The sequence below is a fragment of the Carya illinoinensis genome, chromosome 16 (assembly GCF_018687715.1).
Source record: "Carya illinoinensis cultivar Pawnee chromosome 16, C.illinoinensisPawnee_v1, whole genome shotgun sequence".
NCBI lineage: Eukaryota > Viridiplantae > Streptophyta > Magnoliopsida > Fagales > Juglandaceae > Carya > Carya illinoinensis.
The window spans coordinates 29349790-29370404 of record NC_056767.1 but is presented as its reverse complement, the minus strand read 5'-3'; the positions used below and the strand labels follow the sequence as shown (position 1 = coordinate 29370404).

The 20615-nt window shown below is 38.5% G+C and overlaps 2 long non-coding RNA genes and 1 pseudogene across 2 annotated transcripts; 2 read left to right on the top strand and 1 right to left on the bottom strand.

The window, feature by feature from the left end:
* Positions 1-7690: 7690 nt before the first annotated feature.
* Positions 7691-9059, top strand: LOC122299146. Its single transcript, XR_006239607.1, has 2 exons — positions 7691-8898; positions 8969-9059. It is a non-coding gene; the product is annotated as an uncharacterized LOC122299146 (long non-coding RNA).
* Positions 9060-9556: 497 nt separating this feature from the next.
* On the top strand, positions 9557-11296 carry LOC122299135 (annotated as a pseudogene).
* Positions 11297-12748: 1452 nt separating this feature from the next.
* Positions 12749-14861, bottom strand: LOC122299141. Its single transcript, XR_006239602.1, has 2 exons — positions 13226-14861; positions 12749-13085 (listed from the first exon to the last, which is right to left on the bottom strand). It is a non-coding gene; the product is annotated as an uncharacterized LOC122299141 (long non-coding RNA).
* Positions 14862-20615: the final 5754 nt, after the last annotated feature.

The following is a 20615-nucleotide window of genomic DNA, read 5'->3' as shown; positions in this document are numbered from 1 at the left end:
TTTACCATTGTTAGCATCACAAATTCAAAAAAATATTAATTAAAACTATGTTCAATTAGAACTTATAATAAAGGCTTATTGCAGCTTTTCGACATCTTAATAGCCCATTGTGTAAGGTGGGATGTCATGCACAACTTTATGAAGATGAAGAACCTTCGATTGTTTGTAAATCATAACGCACAACTTTTTGGAGGACTCAATTATCTTTCTAGTGAGTTAATAGTTCTTCATTGGCCCGAATACTCTCCGTCATTTTTTCCATCTAATTTTCATGGAAATAAGCTCACTATATTTGGAATGCATGATAGCCTCATCAAGGAGTTAGACGGCCTAAATCCCAAGGTATCATTATTATTTTCAATATGAGAATTTAATTGAGATTCATCATTCTGTGGGATTTCTTTATAAACTTTCGACTTTCCTTGTTAAAGGATGCAGCAAGCTTAGGAATTTTCCAAATAGATTCAAGTTAAGATCTCTAAGCAGGCTTTTTCGACTCCATGGTTGCTCTAGTCTTCACAACTTTCCCGAGATTGAGTGTAAAATGGTATTTTTCAAAACTATACCTGCATGAATTATTGAGAACTTCACTAAACTTAAATCCTTAAATCTCAGCTACACTAGAATAAAAGAGCTACCTTCATCAATTGGGAACCTCTCTAAACTTAAATCCTTATATCTAAACCGCTTTGGTATAAAAGAGATACCTTCATCAATTGGTAATCTTACTCGGCTTCTATGTTTATCTGTAAGAGTCTGCAAAAACCTTCATGGGCTTCACCCATCTAGCATTCATCAGTTGTAAAGTCTATGTTCTTTCGAACTCGACAGTTGTTCACAACCAATAAACATTGGAAAGGTGGAGGAGGAGGGTGGTACACATGAATCCACGCCATCTTTTGTCTAGGTAGGGGAATATGAAATTGGTTCCTCCTCAAGCACGAATCGGGCATCGCTAGTTTTAAGTCTTCAGTTCTGTTGCCTCTCAGAATCAAATTTCTTCACGAATGCTAATTATTTTCGCAATTTGGTTGAGTTAGATCTAACTGGGAGTGATATTGTTATCTTTCCTCCAAGCGTCAGAGAGATCATTGAGCATACTGATGTAAAGGAATGAGTATGGGCATCATATTTCCATGAAAGAGGATTCTAAGTTGGTTTACCTATCGCAAAGAGGCCACGAGAATAAATGGTGTGAAATAGGTATTAATGAGCCGCAGCATTGGGATGACATAAAAAAGATTGTTTTTTGTGTTGTTATTGGATTTGAAGTTTGGATCAACCCAGAAATTGAGGAGACTAAAATTTTTGTTAGAATACATTATGGATGGATTTGGAATGTCTTATGTACTCAACATATGAGATTTGATAGGACGAGCTCAGACCAGGTATTGATGGGATGCCTTGTGCTGCCTTCAGATGAAGCGGGCACTTCATGGTTTACATTCGAATGTGATGCATGGTTCGTGGTCTTTAGAAGTGTTGGGGTCCATTTCCTAAAGAAGCATGAAGAGAAGGCAAAAGATCATACTAATGTTGGTGTGCTCCACGAAGATGGTGGCCGTGCCCATTTTGATGCATTAAAGAAATTGAAAGTTGGGTAGATTTAATGGATGATCATGATATTGCACGAGGCATCGTGATGAATATGATTGCAACTTGAAGCCCCAATTGGTACATTCAACAAAAGAGGCATTCCTCAACTATGGGCATCAGAACAATAGAATTAGAGAATGACGATGAGAACAAGGACCAATCCCAACCGATGTTGCAGTCTAGTCTACCGCTGGCTAGGCTTTGTGGCCCATTTTATCCGGGACCGCCTCGAGTGTATAGCAGCCTCATTTGTGCAATGTTTTCTTTGACACTTGCGCCATTACTTGCGATTTCGATTCAAATAGGGAGGCCGATCGTACGACTTCCCACAGCTGTACCAAGGTATGTCTCAGTTTTCTTTCTCCCGCATTGCGTTTTCTCACCAATTCATACTGGGATTTGACCTTGTTTTTCAATGTCACAAAGCTTCTCGAACATCTCTAGGCAGCGCCATCTCGCTCTCGAATACGAACAACCACCGCTCCAAGATTGGGTAGGGTAGTCTGTCTCGGTTATGTTCTTTGGAATCATAATCGAGATGATGATGCATTTATTGAGATTTTGTGGGGTTTTCTTTTTTTTTTTTTTATAAATTGGAGGAGTTCAATTCGCTGTCCATGCTACAAACAATTGTTCATGTGGAATTTTATAGCTTTAAGTATGTATGAAGAATCTGCAGATATGAAGATGTCAGTGCGACCCGCATAATCTCTTTTAAGGGTTTTTTTTTCCTGTGCAGATGAAATTCCGTGGGTCACTCTTTTCAAATTAATGTGTCTGCTTGTGCACACAGAAAGAAGAATTTCATGCTTTTATAATTTCTAATAGAAAGCATGCATAATCATTTTCTATTTTACTTTTTAGTAACAAGTATTTGTTTTCTCATGCCATCTATTAGATATAGTACTTAATTCAGACTAGAACCACTTTATTTAGGACTTTTAAAATTTGCGTTTCAAGTTGGCAAGAATTGATATCATTGGCAGATTTGAGAAGAAAGGGTTTCATTTGAAAGGTAATATCTTTTTGCCCTTGATTGGGTTAAGCCCATTCCTGGAGATTTGTAGTTGAAATTGGGAGGTAGTTTTATCTAATTACTTAATTGCATGGCATTGTTTGTTCTCTCTCTTGTAGCCGTTTATCTTAGTTATTATTACGATCTATAAGCATTTTGTTGATAAATTATGTCCATCTTACATGGCCATCTTTGAAACCATGTGATTTTCACTTTTGATCACAGCCCCATGATGTCATTATTAGAGTATTGGCATTGGATAAGCCATTCCAATATTAAAAAATTTGACAAATATGTAATTTTTTTTTAATTTTAGCTAATCACTCAAAACTTGAAGTCTAGATTAGCCATCACACTCTATAATAATTAAATATTTTTTTAACAACAACAGCTTCCTCTTTATAGGCAACAGCAAAAGCAGCCCAATATTTGAAAAAACCACAAAATAGCAGCCAATAAAAAAGGTCTCATACTACCATAAACAAATTCTATAACAGTAATGACATTTAAGCTGTAATGACATTAAAGCTGTAAAACCACAGAAATAACAAAGGGTGCAAAGTGAGAAGTGTTTCTTAAGCCAATAAAAATTGTGAGAAGTGCAAATGAAATACAATAATGAGATGCAATGTGATAGTAATGAGCTGCAACAAAGAATTGGCACTTATATAAATGCCGTTGAGAATCTTATACAATTCACATCTCTTATTAAATAAATGGCATGGACATGGTAGATGTTCTGGCTTGAAAATACCACTCGAAGCTCTTGATGCCAATAGTCAGATTTAACAGTATAATATATTTTTAAATGGCTGCACTTAAAAAGTCTGGAAATGAAAAGAAGCAGTAGCATCTATTTTATTGCAACCAATAAGAACAATACACTTACAAGTTAGTTCTTGGATTTATTTGCTTGAAAGAGACATCAATTTTCAGACAGATAGCACTAGCATCAATTTTCAGTGCATCAGATAGACAGATAACACTATATAGGAATCTTTCTTAGTATACTATCTAGGTGTATGGTTCTTATAAGGGTTGTTTGGTTGTAAATGATGACACTATTTTGTTGTGATTAGGTGTACGTGCCGGTGCATGATGTAGCCATAGTCAGGGCAAGATGGGAGGTTGAGTTACCACAACAGCAACAGCAACAACAGGTGGGGTTCAATCCCACTACTTTGCAAACTGAGATTAAAAAAAGGAAAAAGAAAAAAGTTTGGGGAAAAGTGCTAATTTCAGAATTGCTTTTGTCTTATTTTGGGTCATATGCTAGGTATGCTAGGGTAAAGTTGTTTGATTGACTAGGGGTGATGTAACCCAGCAGAAAAGAAAAAAGTAGGAAAAAAAGAGGTTAGGGAGACGAAGAAGAAACTTTGACAAACAATAAGAAAAAAATAGTTTGGGCATTTTTGTATGTTTCTTAGAAAGAAAAGCTTATATCCTGTAAACTGACATTCTTGACTCGATATGTAAACTACATATTTAAAAAAAATTCCCCATAATAGGGCCCAAAGTCTCCAACCAACTCACTCCCAAAACAACATCACACCCTCCCAAAGATAATAAGTAAAAAGATGGAGCAATCTGGTTGTAACCCTGTTACAGAATCCTTTGCTGTGTATCAGCTCACCATTAGCTATCTTGACTGGAAGTTTACAAGTTTTATCCACCCACAGCCCATATTTCTGTGCAATCAAGGGATCCATAAAATTGTGCATACTACCAAAGTCAGCTAAAATTACCACTTGCTCCTCTCCAATTTTCCCTAAAAGCCTCTTAGTGTTAGGGCTAGGTGTACCCGTGATGGCACTTAATGAAATTTCTGGTTCAGCTTCAACAGTCACAACTGGATTGGCTTCTACTGTTTCTACTTCAGCAACTTCCTCTTCAACTCCAGTGCTGTCAGTTGTCTCTTCATTGCCTTGCAATAGGTAAGTCTTGGGGGTCTTACAATTGTGTGAGGGGTTCCATTTCTAATCACAATTGTAACAAAAACATTTTTCCATTTCTCATCCATGGTTGTTTAAGATACCCTCTTGGTAGGGGCTGAAACTCATGGCCCCTTGTTGCTTCCTTCACCTGATGTGCCCCAAGATTAGAAAATCCCCCAAATGGGTAAATGCCTCTGTCAGATGCTGGTTTAAATGATTTCCTTGTACTAGCTAAGTACTCCATACCCACTTGAAGCTCCCTATTAACAATAGGTTGTTAACTAGAGTTCTTATCATATCTGTGAGCTGATCTAACCTCTCTTTAACTTCTTGTAGGCCTTCTTCATGGGAATCCACTTGCTGTTGGAGACTTTCATGCTGTTGCTTGAAGCATGTACCTTCTGCCATCAAGATTGTAGGCTCTACATACCAAAAGTTAAGCTCCTAGAGATTAAGCTTCTTGCAGAAATGGCTATGGAAACAGATCTAATAAGAATTATCAAGCAATGGAAGATGAAAAATGGGTGAAAATGTCATACGATTAATTCATTCATACGTAGCCAATGGATTGGTTGAAGCAATCCAACCTCTTGGAAATATTTTGGAATTACAATTCTCTAGTCTAATCTATTCCTCTCCTCCCTTCACCCCTATACATATCTCTGACACCGAAACCCATAACAAAACATGGAAAATAAAAAGCAGCTAATAATGGGTAGTGACGACCGAGACGGTGGGCACAGCGAGAGGGAGACAGAGAGAGACCCTACAAGAACAAAAGACAGAGTATTGGGATGGGGGAGAACAAATATGTCTGATTTTGAAACTTAGACCAATAGTTGCCGCTAATACTTCGTCTATACGAAACACTTTTCTATTTTCTGGCCGCTCACTATCACCGTAAAAGGTTAACAAGTGTCAAGAGCCACAATAAGTTGGGGCGGCGAGAGTAGTCTTCGATTCTGTACGTGTGACAGAATCGGGCACCATTAGTTTTAAGTCTTCGATTCTGTACCCTTTCAGACTCGGACATCTTCACAATAGGTAATTACTTTTTCCAGTTTGCAGAAGTTAGATCTAAGTGGGAGTGATGTTGTTAGCCTTCCTCCAAGCATCGAAAGATTTGCTGGGTTGCGGCATCTGTGTTTGAACAATTGCAAGCAACTTGAAGAAATTTTGCATCTTCCTTTGAGTATAGGAGAGGTAGAAGCTCATGGATGCACGTCATTGGAAAGTTTTCAGAACTATGAAAACTATTTTTGGAAAACAATTTAAGGGATTTAAGTGAGCATAAGCTACTTGTGAATATAAGGAATCATTCATGGGATGAGGTATATCTCTCTCTCTTTCTTTGATACGTGTTTCTGTGTGACCATGTTTTATAGCTTGCATTGCTGAAAGTTTTTTATATGCGTATGATAGGGAAATTCTAAGGAACAAAATTGGATATACAGATATAAGAAGAGCATTTGCAATATTATATTTCTGGGAAAAAGGACTCCAAGCTGGTTCAACCATTGCAAGAAGGCTAATGATGGTATGAAGAAAATGCAAAAGATCATACATGAGCACCCGAAACTCAGCTTGCATAGGTAACATCATCTTTGTTTGTATATTTCCACAAATCATTGTTATTTAAGTGGAGCTTTTTTCCCTGTTGGCTGTTGATGTTAGGGTCAGCATATATATGAATCTATGATCCTTGGAGTCTTGTCTCAAAGTTTCTCACAGTTTTTCGGGTAAGCATGTTTTCAAGACATTTGACGTTGTTGCTTAATTTTGATGTAAGATTTCAAATCACTTTTTGCTTATTTAATTAGGCCTTTTTTTTTAATGGTAGTATTAATATTATTTAAAACAGCAACGTGTTTTCGTAATCAAAGCTGCATCTTGCCATCTACTTCTATATTTAACAACAGCAGACGTCTTATCTGCGTCAGAATTGCATAAACTTCTTCAATGGCATTCAGTTTACCGTTTTCCTCATCATCTTCTTCTTCCACCTCTAGATAGTCTCACGATGTATTCTTGAGCTTTAGAAGAATAGATACTTGCAATACTTTTACTGCCCATTTATACTATGCTCTATCTCACTACTATTCACAAAATCCTCATCACATCTCCCTCTCCAAACATCCCCTTAAACTTAATTAAGATAAATAAAATAGAAAAAAATTAAATAAAAAAAGGGCCACCTCCCCTAGTTGTGGCAGTCCAGTGCCTCCAGTGGTGGCATTGTAGCAGCAACACACACGACACTAGTATAAAAGAGCTACCTTCATTAATTAGAGTCTATGTATCTCCATACTTTGCTTGTAACTCTCACTAGTTCTTAGTTGTAACCTGGCATGATCTTTGTATACCTCTAGTGTACTCAGGCTATGCCTTTTTCATTAATAAAATTTACTTTTACCTATAAAAAAAAAAATGTATCTTTCAGTTGCAGAGTTTATGTAATTTCAAACTCGACGGCTGTTCACAACCAATAAACATTGGAAAGGTGGAGGTGGATGATGGTTCCTCGAGCACAAATCATGCATCGCTATATATTTTTAAGTCTTCGATTATGTTGGCTATCAGAATCAACTTTCTTCACGGATGCTAATTACATTCCCACTTTGGATAAGTTAGATTTAAGTGGGAGTGATATTGTTATCTTTCCCCAAAGTGACAAATTTGATGGGTTGAGACACCTTTGTTTGAACAATTGCAAGCAACTTGAAGAAATTCAACCTCTTCCACTTTGTATGGAAACGGTTGAAGCACGTGGATGAAGATTGACTTGCTCGGATGCCATAAACTGCTGCTGGATATGAGAACTCCTTCATGGGAAGAGGTATGTCTCTTTTCTTCTCTTTCTTTTCTTTTCAACGTGTATGTGCATGACTTTGTTTTTTTTTTTTTTTTGTTTTTTTCAAAGAGTCCGAGCGGCCACATGTCAAGTGACCCTTCCCCGATTATATTACTAAGAGTTTTGCTACATATAAGCACAGTTGCGAACTAATTTGTGTACCAACACTGATTTATTCATACTTAAAATTTAAATTAACACTGTTTTCAATAAAATCTACTTTTTGACCAATCATATCACATTGGTGCACAAATTAGTGCACAATTGTGCTTGCAACTATACTTTTCCTATTACTAAAGCCTCACTTGTGGTGGAGGAAACCATGGTTACAAGTCTAAACAATATCCACAAAAAATTGCTAGGCCACCTTCCAACAATATCCACAAAAGAAAACAAAAAAAAACTCCGTGTATATCAGCACTTTCTGATGTAAGGTAGACCAGCTCTGTCAGTTCTTAACAAGCCTCTTAACAGGGGAGGCACCAACTCCGACTGACTCCAAGACAGCATAGCAGCACCATTATTTGATGCAAGCGAGCCAGGCAATCTGCCGGAGCATTTCTTGTCTATAAATGTGACAAATAGTGAAGCATTTTCCTCTTAGTAACCTCATAAGTTCATCCCAATAATCCTCAAAGTACCAGACAGGACACTTAGCCAGTTGGAGCCAATTGACTACTATCATTGAATCCAACTCAATTTCCACGTTATTCAGTCCGAGTTGGCATAGGAGTCTCACCCCTATAAGTTAGCTCATAAACTCTACATAATTATTTGTTCCATTACCAAGAGGAAAGGAAAAGGCTTTTATTAAATTACCATGAGGATCCCGTAGTAAACCCCCTGCCCCTGCTATGGTTGGGTTGCCTCTGCTACTTCCATCAGTATTTAATTTAATCCAGCCTTATATCTATCAAAAAAAAAATTTAATCCAGCCTTGCTTCGGCCTACACCAGTAGACAGCCTTCAATACTTGGTTGTGTCGGCCCCTTGAGTGAATATTCAAGTCAGCTAATATAGTCTCATCTTGTGAAGACAGGCACTGCTTTACACAATTTTTCTCACTTAACTTGGCAAGCTAGAATTTTACTTTCCTCCATGTCTCCTCCACCGAGTCCACTTTACCTTCCATCCTAGCACAGCACCTATGAGTCCATAGCTGCCATGTAACAACAGCCGGAATAATTCCATTTATAAATCCATGGGTAGACTTTTTTGATGCTCTGTGATACCAAAAGTTCACCGCTAAGAATTTGTTTATATTCGAATAACAAAGACATTCTAAGGAACGACATTGGGCATACTGACGTAGAGCAATACGAGCATTCTATTTCCAGGAAAGAAGATTCCAAACTGATTCAGCTTTCGAGAGGAGGCCCATGCATTCAACATATAAGCTTTGATTGGACGGACTCAGACCGTTTATTGTGGATGGGATGCTCTGGTGCCTTACAATGAAGGGTAAACTTCAAGCTAGTCCCTAGCTATTTTAGATGAAAAAGGTATATTGTTTTTATGTTTTGTGTGGAAGTTTGGAATAGTATGAAAAAATTATGTGATGATTTATGGCAGATCTTGGTGTAGCCCATGCCCAATAAATCCTGAACTTTTGTCGACTTTTACTACTTAATCAGTTCTATGAGGAAACAAGAATCTCTTTTAATGTTGTTGCTCTTATTATTATTATTATTGTTATTTTTTGTTTTTCTCTGCATGAACTTTTATGAATAAGGATAATATTTTTGTTTATTCATAGGCCTTAGGTTTTTTATGAGCTTGGTTTTAGGATTGTCCTTTGTAACCTTCAAGCTCGTTCTTGTAAAAGGTATTCTTCTGTCGTGAGGATATATTAATAAAATTCAGGTATCTGTTAGCGCTTTTTCTTGTATGCCAATCTGCTAAAAAAAAACAGAGTATCTAAGCACATGTAGAGCATTTCACAGCTGACGTGCAGAGTTGTGTGTGAAAAGCAAAACAAACGTATCATCCATATTTTTGTATATCAGATCATTAATTCAAAACACACCTAAACTGATCAAAAGCCACCCTGAAAATTTTGGATTAGTTGCAAAATCAGTATCTCAATTTTCATTTTTAACAAATCGAAATCACAATTTTATCTCTCCAACATTAATCGCTGAATTTAAAAAAAGTGTAATTACTTTTCCAGTTTGCATTAGTTAGATCTAAGAGGGAGTGATGCTGTTAGCCTTCCTCCAAGCATTGAAAGATTTGCTGGGTTGCGGCATCTTTGTTTGAATGAATAATTGAAAGCAACTTGAAGAAATTTTGCATCTTCCATTGAGTATAGGAGAGGTAGAAGCTCATGGATGCACGCCATTGGAAAGTTTTCAGAACTATTAAAACTATTTTTTGAAAACAATGCATGGGAGATATGGATTGACTTGTTCGGATGCATAAACTGCTTGTGAATGTAGAGACTCCTTCATGGGATGAGGCATATTATGTCTCTTTTTCTCTCTTCTTTTATACGTGTTTGTGACTGACCTTGGTTTATAGCTAATTAATTGTATTGCTGAAAATTTGTTATATTCGTATAATAGGGTTGACATTATATGAAAGAATGTTGTAGAGAAAGAACTAGAATTATATTCCCAGGAAATAGGATTCCAAACTGGTTGAGCCATCGCAAGGAGGCCAACATGTGAAATAGATATTAATGAGCCCCTCCTGTATTTGTTTGCTATAGAAGAAATTTTTTTCAGTGTTGTTATTGGATCTAGAGTTGAGGTCTACCCAGAAGCTCTGGCCAAAGAGAGAAAAGAACACGCAAAGGTGAAAAACCAGCTTAAACAAGGCCTACAAGCCTCCAGGTTGCTTTAGATAGACATTCATCATTGGGAAACCAAATTGCAGAATATGATGAGATGGTAAAGGGTGTTAGAAAGGCATTCATTATAGCACTCAGATCAGATGCAGCCATGGGCTTGCTCCTTGCTGCAAGTGGTCTTTTTTTTCTTTACATTGCCATTAAAATTTTTAGGCCTTGCTATGGTGATGTTTGGGAACGCTTTTTTAAACCAACACTGAAGAGGCAGCTCATTATCTCCATTGTTCTCATGACCATGGAAATTCTGATTGATAGCTGGATTACCCTACCATCATCCTTCATAATTTACAATTTTGATGTTCAAAGAGTTGTAAGGAATTAGGAACTCTTCTGGTGTGTGGGTGTTGGTCGTTGGGCTGGACTTATAATTATTGGATTGGTAACTGAGTGCTACTCTAGCAGTGCATAAAGATGTTGTCGACTCCTACCAGGCGGGGAGTTGCTATTAAGGCCATTTTTGGCCTTGCACTGGGTTACAAATCTGTCAATATTCCTATCTTTTCAATTGCTGTTAGCACCTACGTTAGTTTCAGTTTAGCTGCTATGCATGGTCTTGCTATGGCTGACTTTTGAATGCTGAGTACCATATATAGCCACTGGATTGACCATTGATGTATATGGTCCAATTAGTGATAATGTTCGAGACATTGCTTTGGAGATCCAGGTATCAATTGTCATGTCCAAGGAGCTAGTGTACACATCTGACATGCTTCATATATTAGAAAAGATTGATGGCATCTCTTTTGAGACAATGTTATTGTGGTGGAGCATGAAAGAGAGGCATAATTGCTTTTCAAAATTCAAGATTTATTTTGATATGCTGCCATCGATGAATATCATGTTATGGTGGGCTCAAGAAAATTGAAGACAAGAAACTTGTCTCAGCTACAAAGGCAGTATTGGAGCATAACGATTAAGGGGGGGAGAATGTTAGGAACCTAACTGGGTGAGTTGGGGTAGGGGATGAAGTGAAGCTGTCGCAATGGTCTGTTGAAGGATTGAAGTAGTGAAGAAGTTGAATCTCGCTAGGGTGCCGTGACGACGCGGTTTGAAGGAATAAATGGGATGTTGTGTTTTAAGGCTGGTTTGGAGAGTGAGATAATATGAAAATTTTTTGAATAGTAGTAAGATAGTTTATGAATAGTAGTGAAATAATTTGAGTTGAGTATTTTTTAAATTTTGGGAAATGAGAGAAAAAATTAAATAAAAAATATTATAAAATTAAAATATTGTTATAATATAATTAATAATATTATTTTTATTTGGAGATTTAAAAAAGTTTAATTGTTTTTTATTTTTTGTTTGAATGTATTGGAAGGTTGTAATGATTAGTTTGAAGAAGTTGTAATAATTAGTTTGAAAATATTTACATTCAAATTATGTTTAGAAATGAGATGAAATTTGGATGAAATGAGATTATATGAGAATTTTGATACGAGATCTATTACCAAACAAGCATTAGAGTGTATTGAAGCTATTCGTTTGAGGGGGGCCAATGTCGTGCGTTTTGTTGCCATCTTTTCAATATACCACAGTCTGTCGTTTTAGCTTTTTGCGCTTTCTGGGTGGTTACTTCGAGGGTGCTGAGTGACTTGGAAAAGGGGAGAGAGAGAATTGATTGGATTATATTTTTTTTAATATATAACTAATTATATCACTGGAGTGTACAAATATATATAAAAAAATTACTATACGTAGAATTTTTGTTAAAATTAATATTTTGTGTGAGCTTCACGTGTGTGGGGCTTTGTAAGCATGTTTTTTCTTTCAGTGGTTCTGATGATACGTTTTCGTAATCAAAACGTTCAGTGTTTCAAAAATTACGAAGAAGTTGCTTTTCTTTTCTTTTCTTTTTTTAATTTTATTTTTTGAAAGTAAATGATTTTCTTTGTTAATACGCATACACGACCTCGTTCCTACCAACAGGAAATTCCAAAGGCGCTTGCCAAGAAGTTTCTCTTCGTTTTCTTTCTATTTGTATTTGTTTTTCCTTTCCCAATAAATAATTGTGCAAAGCTGCATCTCTCCTCTATTTAAAGAGAGTGGATGTCTTAATTATCTCTATCAGAATTGCATACACCTCTTCAATTCAATGGCATTCGGTACTTCACCCTCTTCCTCGTCTTCTACCCCTACCACTTTTAAATGGTCTTACGATGTATTCTTAAGTTTTAGAAGAGAAAATACTTGTGATACTTTTATTGCCCATCTATACCCTGCTCTAAATCATAAGGGAATCCATACCTACAAAAATGACAAAGATCTTGAAAGAGGAAAAACAATTTCACCTACACTTCTCAAAACTATTGAGGAGTCAATGATTTCTATTATTGTATTATCTCCAAATTATGCATAATCCTCATGGTGCTTGGAGGAGCTAACGAAGATCCCTGAGTGTAAGGAAACAAAACAACAAATTGTTTTACCAATATTTCACTGGACTTTGTCCACCTTATACCAATATGTTGAAAAATGATAAACATACATTACTCTTCACAACATTTTACATAATAATATTTTAAATTGAGGGATATTTTTGTAAAATATCTTATAAAGCTAACATCATTTTACAAAAATACCATTATTTTACAACATATATTATGAAATATGTTGTTAAATGTGTTGTGTAAGTATCATTAATCATAAGAAAATCCTCAGCCGGTCTGGTATCCGGCCATAACCAGCCCTCCAATGTCATTTTGCCACGTCAACATATTATGTGATTATCTGTACACTTATCTACACCATATCTCATCCCTTACCCAAACTCCCTGATGAAGAGCTCTGCGCCAGTACTCATCGCCCCAATATCTCCACATGGAAACTGGAAAGTGATTCCTAGTTCCAAAACAAAAACTGAAACTTTAAAGATCTAATCTTTTTTGGATTTGTGGGTATTATGAATGGTTTGGTTTGTGGAAACTTCAGAAAAGATCAGGGGAAATTCAAAATAATTGACGTAAAAGTAGAAATCATACCATGGCCCAATAGAATAGAGTTTGTAGAAGCCAAAATGGCACCAGCAAGAGCAAATTTGTTCAGATAAGCCTTCCTATGAACAGGCATACCCTTCGGGAGCTTGGATTTGTGGGATTCACTTGCAGTGGCTGTAAGGATCCCCTTACTTTTTCCAGATTATATAACAAATGCTAGAACAGGATAGTAAGTTGATGATAGACTAGTGCTGAAAATACCTCAAATCTTCATACGCCTTGGGGTATTCGAGGTCCCCAATTCCTCCATAGAAAAGTATTCAGCTACAAGATAAAAGCTCCAGAATGGCCTCCCCACTCATTCTGGCATGATACTTAGCAGATTCAAAGGAAATTACATGCAAGTCCCTCCTAACTAACTTCCAGAATTAAAGCCAAAGCCCACCGTTTTATACTAACGGTTTATTACATTTAAACCCTCCCAACTTACTTAAGCTACGTCGTTTTCCTCATTACTGAAGTGATGTCGTTTTGGTCCTTGATGCTTGCTGAAACTGCACCGTTTGGTACATCTGCTGGAGACATACTCAAGCCCGAACTCCTCCTTCATTTCGCAATCTGCCCTGAAGTCTTCTTGTTCTTGAAACCTAACTCTTTTATCTTCATCTTCTATGTCTCCACCAATCAGCATCATAACAGTGGCTGAGGCTCCTTCTCTTCTTCTTCCATTCTTCAGATCATTTCCCACAGGCAAAGCCGATTCTGAATCAAGAAGGTGGTGGTAGTCATGGTGCTTCTCTAGTTCCATAGCAGAACCGATGACTTGCATCTTTGCTGAAGAAGGAATGCGAATGCTAGCTTATGTGAGATTCTAGAAACAAAAAATACCTTCTAGTAATTAAAGACCATCATCTATCCATGTTTGCTTAGACAAATTATCGATGGCGCGAAGGGGAAGGGTGGGTTTCGAACGTATTCGGTGCAGCGGGTTTTTGGAAGAATTAATCAGCTGCTTCTCATTTTATTGTAGAACAAATTCCTTTGTCTTACGTGTAGCAAGCCTGTTGGTGGGCTGTTTTTCGCCCAACAGCAACAAGAGTCCGTCTACAGATCAGCCACTGTAGCGGTGTACACCAAAACACACCCTACGTGGCTTTTTTTTTTTTTTTTCAATTAATCAAAACGCACGTTTTGATTCAAATCAAAACATTGGCTTCAGGACTACATTTGCTTTCAAATTTGTCCCGCGAAACCCATCCCCTCGACGGCAACCCGTTTGTGCAATCACCGCCCAGAGCCTCCCGCCGACGCCGTGTCTCCCATCAGCATGACTGAGGGCACGCTACTCTGTCTGGTCAGCCTCGCTTGTCCCCGCGAGGTCATTGACCGGTGGAAAGCAGATCCGAAACCCGCGAAACCCAATGACCGGTGAAAAGCAGATCCGAAACCCGCGAAACCCAAACCCACCCGCCTTCCATCCAGGAACTCGCCGTCACGTACCTCTTCCCAGTGCCGCCTGGAGACGGTGTGTTTATGTTTAGTGCCAGACGCCCTTACTTGTTTAGTGCCGCCACTTCCTTCGGGGGTGGGGATGGGTTCGGCGAGCGAGGGAAGGGAAGGAAGAGAGGATGGATTTGGGGGTGGGGATGGGTTTCGGGGGTGGAGGATGATTTCAGGGGGGGGCCGGATGGGGTTCGCGGGAGAGGGGGGGATGGGTCGAGGGTTTGAATCTGAGAGGGAAGAGGGACCGTGGGGTGTGGGGTCTGCTGCGTAGGGAGAGAAGTGGAATTTCACTTCCTCCACGTAAGGTGTGTTCTGGATATTCTGAAATAGTGGCTGATCTTAAGATTAATTCATATAAGAAAGAATAATTCTACATAGCAGTTCTGTTTAGGATCAGCCGAACGCACACCATACATGGTGCTGGCTAAATGACCAAATTCTCGCCAGCTTTCCGTTCTCTCTCTCAGTATTTTCAAATTTGATTTTTGAGAAACAGAGCTCGAGCTCCTCTCCCCCAAACGTGTGCCCGAGTCGTTCCGTCGTCAGCACTCTCCCCCCACCAGCACCTCCTCGTCGTCGTCTTTCCGTGTGCACTCTCAGCCCACTCTCCCCCTCGTCTCGCGCATCCTCTCCCTCAAACCCAAGGCCCCCCTCGCATTCTCTCCCCCAACCCAGTCTCTGACCAGCACCTCCGTAGCTGTCGACCCTCCCTCTACCCAGCACCCCCGTCGCCGTCGACCCACCTCCCTTCTGTCAGTTCTCCTATTTGACTGAGTGCTTCATCATTTCTCTTCTTCTTCATCTCTTCATCCCTCTTCTCTTCAACGTCTTCCTTTATATTCTCACCGGCGGCGTCGCTGGGAAACCAAAAGGAGTCAAACTGAAGATGATTCCGAGCCGAAGTTGCTCTATCTCCGAAATCATTGGATAGCATAGCGAGATGCTGAACGAATTGAGAAAATGAGAAGAGCCTCTTCGATCGCTTCATCTTTTTTCTCGTTAGAGTTAGCTCCTCGAACCTTGAAGTCTCGCATCAATGCAGTTCGCCCCTACTCTGATCCATCCTATATATCTTCTCTTAAGCCTTCAGGTTCTCTCTCTCTCTCTCTGCGCATACACCCACCTATGTAGGTATATATGTTTCTGTATATAATGTGTATATAACATCATAGTACCAGTATGTTGTAAGGTATGTCCACTGAATCTCATATCATGCCTGTTCAATTTATATCATTTTTACATAAAATTTGATACTTTAAGAGGGATCTCATGAAGAAAATGGAATCATATGTCTTTGCTGGTTTTGAATTTCCTGCTACATTTTTTTTTTGGAATCATATCTCTGCTCTCTCTGTGTGAAATTTTTATTTTCATCTTCACTTTGTGTCTAATCGAAGTTTTCTGTGATAGAAATTTTTTTTATTCATCTCCGTATTTAAGAACTTTCTCTTGACTCAGGAAAAAAAAACTGAAAATGTAGAATCGGGAGTGGGGAAATGGATTTCATATCTCAACCGAGCAAAGAAGCTAGATTCTCTTGTTGGTCGCCGTCCAACTGCTCCTCCTGCCCCCAAAAGGACTATATGTATATGCCAATGTTGGAAGCCGTATTATGCTAAAATAATTTATTCATCTTTAGAGTCAATATTTTTCTTTAAAGCCAGTACTTGCCAACAAAAAATGCTTTTGGTTTCTCATTTGACTGCATCTCCCAATGTATCATTCCATCATTCATAACTGCAAAATATGTTGCTGTGGATTTAAGCCTCTTGCCTTCGCAGTCATTTTGAGTTTCTCTGTCCATTTAACTTGTTTCAAAATGGTTTACTGAAAATAATACAATTAACTGAAGTAACTATTGCAGTTTTTGTCGGGAAGACAATGCTTATGGATATGTTTTATAGTGACACTGATGGAATTGTTAAACATCGAAGAAAGTATCACTTTCATGAGGTGAGCTTTTGTTTATGTTTTCACAACACTTGGTCCAAGTATGATGATCATCAATCCTGCATTCTATATGGTCGATTGAAGATATGGCATCTGACTATAGTATTCGTGAACACACACGGAGTAAGTTATGTTTGATTTTTATTTTCTTATGCTCAGGCTATGCTTAAAATTAATGAACATATGCATAAGATATGGAAGAGCCAGATGGAAGAAAAGTCTTTGCTATCTAGCATTTCGAGTTGGATTATGAATCTTCCATTTGATACAAAAGTTAAGCAATGGTTGGCAGCATAAGAAAGAGACAAGCAAGGCATACATATGAAAAATATTCTCCCAGCTGTAGGGCTGTGATATTATTTGGGAGGTTGAAATTACGTAACAACTTATTGAGGCTTAAAGTCAATTCAATATGATTTTGGCACTTTTAAAAACCTGTAACAACAACTCAGGAGACAATTTCCAGTGATACACAGATTGCTAGCGTAGTAACCTTTAATGAAAACTCTTATTTTTCACTTATAATTAGTACACTTTACAGCTGATAATGACTATCTCATTAGTCATCAATTTCATTTACAAACAGATCTTCACTCCTTTTCAAAGAATGTCCTACAATGGCCTAGTGAAAGTAATCTTGACAATTTCATGCAGTTGGGAATTGTTTATAAATGTTTATACCTGTAAACGAAAATGGAGAGAAAAGTGGGGAGAAAAATATTACTCACATTCTTATTTCCACAGTGTACACACAAGCATATATATATACCCTAAAACCAAGAGACACATATACCCCTATACAAACACATTATAGACAATATATTCTAACACTCCCCCTCAAACTGGGGCATATACATCATATAAACCCAGTTTGAAACAAATAGGTTTTAAACGACTCCAACACAAGGATTTAGTAAACACATCTGTGAGTTGATCTGCGGACTTCACAAAAGGCGTAGCAATGTCACCACTTAGTATCTTATCTCGAATGAAGTGACAATCAATCTCTATATGTTTAGTCCTCTCATGAAATACCGGGTTAGAGGCAATATGCAGTGCAGCTTGATTATCACAAAATAGCTGGAGAGGGATAGGAGCTGGAAACCCAATCTCTTGAAGAAAGTGTTGTAACCATGTCAGCTCACTAGTAGTATGTGCCATTGCCCTATATTCCGCTTCCGCACTAGAACGAGCTACTACTGTTTGTTTCTTACTCTTCCATGTAACCAAGTTACCTCCTACAAAGGTACAATATCCAGTAGTAGATCTTCTATCTGAAGGAGATCCTGCCCAATCAGCATCTGAAAATGCTTCAACTCTAAGATGTCCATTTGGTCGATATAATATTCCAAGACCAGGTGCTCGCTTGAGATAACGAAGAATATGAACCACAGCATCCCAATGTGAGATCCTAGGCGTTTGTAAAAACTGACTCAGTACACTCACTGCATAAGAGATGTCTGGTCTAGTGATGGTAAGATAGTTCAATTTCCCAACAAGTCTTTGATACATACCTGGATCTCTAAACAGCTCCCCTTCTTCTTTCAAGAATTTACGATTGGGATCCATAGGGGTGTCAATAGGTCGTGCACCCAACATGCCGGTTTCTTCTAACAGATCGAGTACATATTTCCTCTGAGATAAGTTGATGCCCTCTTTAGATCTACTGACTTCAATTCCAAGGAAATACCTAAGCTTGCCCAAGTCTTTCGTCTGAAACTGATCATGTAAAAATTGCTTTAGTCTAATAATTCCAGCAGAGTCACTCCCAGTGATTACAATATCATCTACGTATACAACCAACAAAATGTGACCTGCATCACTATGCAAGTGAAATACCGAGTGGTCTGTTTGGCATCTGTGAAGACCAAAGTTCAATACAGCATCAGAGAACCTTCCAAACCATGCTCGAGGAGATTGTTTCAAGCCGTATAATGCCTTTTTCAACCTGCATACAGTACCTCGATACTCCCCCTGAGCAACAAACCCAGGTGGTTGCTCCATATAAACTTCCTCATGCAAGTCGCCATGGAGGAATGCATTTTTTACATCCAGCTGAAATAAGGGCCAGTCTAAATTAGCAGCAAGAGAGATTAGCACTCGGACAGAAGAGATTTTGGCAACTGGAGAGAATGTCTCTTCGTAGTCAATGCCATAGGTTTGAGTATAGCCCTTTGCAACCAGGCGGGCTTTCAGACGTTCCACAGAACCATTAGGATGAAATTTGATAGTGTATACCCATTTACAGCCAACAGGTTGTTTACTAGGAGGTAGTGGAACAAGATCCCATGTGCCATTATGATGAAGAGCATCCATTTCACTTTCCATAGCTGTCCTCCATCCCGGATCAGATAATGCATCCTGAAGTGTCTTAGGAATAGAGAGTTTTGAAACTTGAGATGTAAAACATGAAAATGAAGGAGATAAGGCATGATATGAGACAAATTGACTAATAGGATGTTGAGTAACACAAGAACGACTACCTTTGCGAAGAGCAATAGGTAGAGAGTCTGAAGTACTGGGTAACTCAAGATCTGAAGATGGAGGCACGACTGGTTGGGGCAACTCAAGATCTGAAGATGGAGGCACGATTGGTTGAGGCAACTCAAGATCTGAAGATGGAGGCACGACTGGTTGAGGCATGGGAGCCGGCGGCCGCGAGCGACGTGAGTAAACCTGCGGTTGTGAGGGAGATTGTGAGGGAGATAATGTAAGGGTAGGTAATGGTAGAGGGTCACACTCAACACTTGAAGATGTATTTGAAAAAAAAGGTATGGACTCAAAGAAGGTAACATCAGCACTTGTGAAATAGCGTCTAAGAGTAGGACTATAGCAGCGATATCCTTTTTGAGTCCGAGAATAACCAACAAAGAGACACTTGGTAGAACGGGGGTCAAGTTTATCAAAGCCTGGACCAAGGTTATGAACAAAGCAAACACATCCAAAGATTTTTGGTGGAAGAGAAAAAGGTGAAGATGACGGAAACAAGACGGAGAAGGGAGATGAACCATTAAGAACAGATGAAAGCATACGATTAATAAGATGACAAGCAGTAAGAACACCATCACTCCAAAACCGTTTAGGAACATGCATATGTAGCAATAGTGCTCGGGTTACATCTAACAAATGCCGATTTTTGCGTTCTGCCACCCCATTCTGTTGGGGTGTATATGAACATGATGTTTGATGAACAATTCCTTTGTCACTTAGGTAAGTAGCAAAGGCACCAGATAGATATTCCCTACCATTATCAGAACGCAAAATCTGAACTTTTTTATTAAACTGAGTTTTAATTTGTTTCCAGAACATTTGAAATATGGAAAGAAGTTCAGATCTGGCCTTTATCAAAAACAACCATGTCACACGAGAGTAGTCATCAACAAATGTAACAAAATATTGAAACTTGTTTGACTCAATGTTGATTGGTCCCCATATATCAGAGTGAACCAATTCAAAAGGACTCGATGCACGTTTATCAATACGAGGAACAAAAGACACACGATGGTGTTTACTAAGTTGACACGCTTCACAAGAAAAGGGGGACACACTCCCCAAGTTCTTAATTTGACACTTCAAAAGAGAAAGTGAGGGATGACCCAGGCGACAGTGCCATTCAAAAGCAGATGATGAGGGGGTTGTAAGAGCTCGAGTGGGTGACTGTTGAACATCAAGATAATACAGACCACCAGCTTCATGCCCCGTACCAATCTTGTTCCCCGTCTTGAGATCCTGAAAAACACATGAAGAGGGATAAAAGGTCACTGAACATTGTAAACTTTGAGTAATCCTACTAATAGACAACAAACTAAAAGGAAAACTCGGAGCATGTAGGACAGATGACAAGGATATGGAATCAGTGAGTTTAGTGGATCCAATGCCTGTAACTTTAGCAAGAGAACCATTAGCAAGAGTGACACTTTTTACAGATGGTACAGTATTTAATTTAGACAGGACAGAAGACAAACCGGTCAAATGTTCGTTA